This window comes from Quercus robur, chromosome 2, assembly GCF_932294415.1.
Source record: "Quercus robur chromosome 2, dhQueRobu3.1, whole genome shotgun sequence".
In the NCBI taxonomy this organism is placed as follows: Eukaryota; Viridiplantae; Streptophyta; class Magnoliopsida; order Fagales; family Fagaceae; genus Quercus; species Quercus robur.
This window is the reverse complement of record NC_065535.1, coordinates 13,620,875-13,625,673: the sequence shown is the minus strand read 5'-3', so window position 1 is coordinate 13,625,673 and position 4,799 is coordinate 13,620,875.

Here is a 4,799-nt window from a genome sequence, read left to right as displayed (position 1 = left end):
TTGAGCATACAAGTGTCTTGCCTTGTGCTTGTTAACTTGTATGTCTTTGTGTTCATTCCAAGTGTGAATGAACACTGTGATCACTACTTTGTGGTGTTCACTTGGTTGATCAAGCCATGGTTTGTTCATTAACTCCATCTTATGCTTGATCTCTTTTTGCCTGTTTCATATGCATTAATAATTTTCTGCTTACAATGATCATGGTGTATTGTTGTGTTTCAGGAGTTTATGTTCATATGATTCAAGTGCTTCACAGCTTCTAGAATTAGGTGTGAGTGAGTTTTGATCAACTGTTCCCAACTCACATGTTAAGTCTAGAGTCAGTTTTAGGGTTTTGTCACGGAATAGCCAAAGGGGGAGATTGTAAGGTTGAATTTATTCAACCATCTAATTGGCTTTATTCCGTGCCAAATTTGCTTGTAATTCAGCATTTAGTAACCCTGTATTTAGGTGGGATTGTTGTAAGGGTAGTGAGTGAGATAGTGTGAAGATTGCTCAAGAGTGTGCAAGAAAACAGAGAGTCGCGGCTGGGACTCGCGACTGGACTCGCGGCTTCAACCCGCCAGAATCTGCACACGTGCCAAGCATGCTGGAAGAGGAACAGTCATGCTAGCTGGAGCACTACAGGACAAAACAGGACAACTGGCCATACGGTTAACTCGCGACTGGAACTCGCGACTTAGTCAAGCCGCGAGGTCAAGCCGCGAGCCACCCCTGTTTTGGAAAAACCTGACGTTTCGCATTCCACTCCTCTTCAGTATAAATACCCTTTTAACCCACGATTGAAAGAGAGCTTCCAGAGAGAATTTTGAGAGAGAAACCCTAAAGAAAAACCAGATTGTTTTACCCACAATCTCTACCTTAGAGTCTCATCAAAATCCCTCACTCTCTTCCTCTCCATTGTCAAATCCTTGAGAGGCCTTTATACCAAACCTGGTTCTCACCATTATCATCTCTGTGAGACAGACGTTTGGAGTTCTGGGAAGCAGTTAGGAAGGAGCCAATATTCATTGGTTGATGCTACGGTGTAGTAGCGGAATCCGGAAAGCTAGAAAAGAAAAAGGTTCGGCGCAACCTCGTTGGAGCAAGAAGCTTGGAGGGCTTAGGTGCATTGGGTAGATTAGGCTTGGAGGGTCTATTGTTGTCCTTGTATCCCAACTGTATTTTCTAGTGGATTGATTACCGCTTGGAGGGCGGCGGAGAGGTTTTTCGCCGAGGTCTTCGGTTTCCTCTTCGATAACATATCTGGTGTTATCGCTGTGTTTGCATCTTCCTTCCTCTCTATCTCTGCCTTTACATTATCTGCTGTGGTTTATTTTGTTGTGGCTTAGATAGTTGTTTAATCAATACCATGTTATAGCATATGTTAAGTTTCCGCACACTATTGTTTAACATATTGCATGTGTTGATTAAATTGGTTTTTGGGGGTCTAAACGTTCAAAAGTGTTTTTGTACACGTTTTTGAACTTTCACAAATGAAAAGAAGAGTAGATATCACGTGAGGTAAGTTCAGTATTCGTCCGAGGACAAAATCCTTCTCAGCAATATGTATCCGAGGACGACCTGAATGCCATATTGTCACAAACGCACTTCAGAATTACATTACCACTAAAGGTGGGACATGAGACCAAGGGTAAGAAAGAAAAGGTAAACAAATATCTTAAACATCAGATGCCTCCACATTAATTGTCTCTCAACCAACTCTCTGGCCGTATTAATGTGGAAGTGATGCCTGAACAGTGATGAAGCAGCCTTACAGCTGCTGGTTAAAGGATCCAAGAAGTGTTGGATGGGACAGGAGGGAATTCCCCAAATTTAACCTACACGTGTGTGGTAAAGATAACACCAACGGGGTAGTATATAACGTAGAAGAATGCATTGAGAAGAGGGATCGGAACTTAAAAACAAGGGACGCTTAGAGGAAAACCTTATGAAATAAAAACTTAGCTTGATTGACGAAGAAATTGATTGTAATATTTGTGTTAATCCATCTAAGAAACGTTGAGTTTAATCATTTTTCTTTTGAAGTTAATCTAGTTCTTTTATATCCACGCTCTACAAATTTATTGTTTGGGCCTTCAGCGTTCGAACCTAATATAAGTTTGGGGATCGTTACAAATTGAGTCCTTACATAAATGGTTAAATTTGCATTTTCTTTAAAAATGAAATAATAAATTAAAACGAGTTCAAGTTAATTATATAGCAATAGCACGTTACATTAAACCTAATGTGGAAGAGATTGTTTAATCAAGCCATTTTAGATCGTTCAACATGATAAGGCTAGTCTGGACGACCATTCATAATATGGAATATCTTACAACTTCGGGATATAGGACTATATAGCTCAGTCATCCTCACCATTTAGGCAATTTAATGACCTTTGAATGAAGTAATAATTCAACATCTAGGTAGACTTGGGCTCCAAGCACAACCCAAGGGATGAGTATGACCACCTCACCACCATTGATGAATTGGTGCCTAGAAAAGAAAACATGAAGATTGTAAGCCTAGAATCTGGCCCACAACAAGGGCAGCTCCCCCAATCTCATCCATGATGGCCACATTAGTGGCTATTATTTAAGGCCACAACCTACTAGGAAATGACTACAATTAAATAGCAAAATACGTCACAAGCAAGCCCCTGAATTTAGAGTCTCTCGATCAGAGATAGGTATAAGAAATTTTTGTATTAAGAAATAGTGCTCTCTCTAGTAAGGTCACCACTAACTTAACTTAAGCATTAGGGGAGCTTAGGCTAATGCAACCAAAGTTGATCTTTATGTTTTGTAGGTATTCCATTGCTAGGTTGGCCGCTTAACCTTTAGATCATTAGCAGGTCAAACTATTTAACCATTGGATCATCATTAATTGGCTCACATCATCACTTCTTATAGATAAAAGGTTACTGGTTCAAACACAGTAGAAACGCTAGAAGCATAAACACCTTTAGCAGACCCCAACATCACCAAAGGTAACAAAGATGATAGAACAACGTTGAGAAGACTAGAAAGTAGTGTTCAAGAGCTAACTAAAAAGATGGGAGTTAATGATGTAGACACACCAGGTTCCGTTTGGTACACCCACTCAAACATATGTTTTCAGTTTTTAAACAATATTATATGTATTTCCACACACTTTTTCATCCACACGTATTTCCAGACATATTTTCAAACACATGTTTTCAGTTTTTTTTAAGTACATGTACCAAACACCCCCACAATTTTTGTAACCAGAGATTAGTACATTTTTAAGGGTAAAATGGTCATTGAGTGACATTCACTATTTCTGGATGAGTGGCATTCCAAAGCTTTTTTTTTTTTTGGTTGAATCTTTTTATTTAGCCTTCCCCAATTGGTCCTAATTCCTATATTCCATTACTAGAGGTGCAAGAGGTTTAGCTCTAAAAGGAAGGTAGGATGCATGGATACTCCATTTTTACTCACGTACCTATATCCGATACGTATCATACTGATATCATACTAGATACCTCTAAGATATGTGGCCAATCATTTTTTTTTTTTTTTTAAGTGCCAATACATCTAAGATGCACCTGGTATTTAATTTAAACATAAGCATGTAAATATAACCAATAGAAATTAATAGAATATTATTGTTCAGAAAATGAATTTTAAATATAGAATTTAATGTGTGTTTATATATGTAAATGACTTAATAGTAGGACACTTAATCTTTTGACTATATATTTCAATATAAAAAGAAAAAGACTTAAAAACCCATAAATAAACCTAGCAAAAAAAAAAAAAAAACACATAAATAAAAGTATAGAATTAAAGAAAAGTATAGTTACAAAAATTAGACAGTTTAAATAAAATTATACAATTCAATAATTGTATTTTAAAATTTAATCTCTTTCTTTTTTTTATCTTTTTTTTTTTTTTATCATACAGATGGTTTGACTACTCAACCACAACTTCGACATGGTTCTTATAACTTTTTTGCTAATCATGGTTCTTATAACTATGGTTTAGGGTGAGCAAACTCGTATACTATAATCCAGGACAGGGCAAGACATTTTGGGTTTAAATTCAGCCTGTACAATTATTACTTTTATTTTTTTTGAGAAGATCATACAATACAATTTCTTAAAAAAAAGAAAAAGATTAAATTTTACTTCTTTATTACTTGATTGTGAGATGTAAAAATTAAGATGATAAAAATGTTTTTTTTTTATTATTTATTTATACCTTTTTTACTATTCTAACTTTTACATCTCTTAATCAAGTGGTAAATTGCACTGGATCTAAAATCCAGACATTTTGTCATCCTTGTCTTTCAAATTTCAAAGCAAATAAAAAAATCCGGAATGACCGTAATCCTTATAAGACAGTAGTTGTTGTCTCAGTGAAGCATGTAGGATTCTATTTCTTTCATCAATTATTGCCTTTTATTCCATGTGAAGTCAATTACTTTAGGCTGCTTCGTCAAATTATGCCACGTTTGCTTTCACATTCGAGTTTCCTTATTACTTCTTCGTCAAATTATGTGTTGCGTTGTTTGATCAACAGTTTTTGTTGTTTAAACAACACAACACGTATTTTTACATCACTTTTTTACTCACACATGTTTTCATAACATTTAAACAACGTTATTAGAAATTTCGGCCCTACAAGACCCAAACAACACAAGTTTTTTAAACGCTACATAGAAAGGACAAAAAGAAAAAAAATGAATGATGTTCCGTTGATAATTTGATACATGGGAAAGCAAATTTTGGAACATAATAGATATTCCATTTTGAACAGGTTACTATTAGTGGGTTTTTTTTTTTATTATTATTT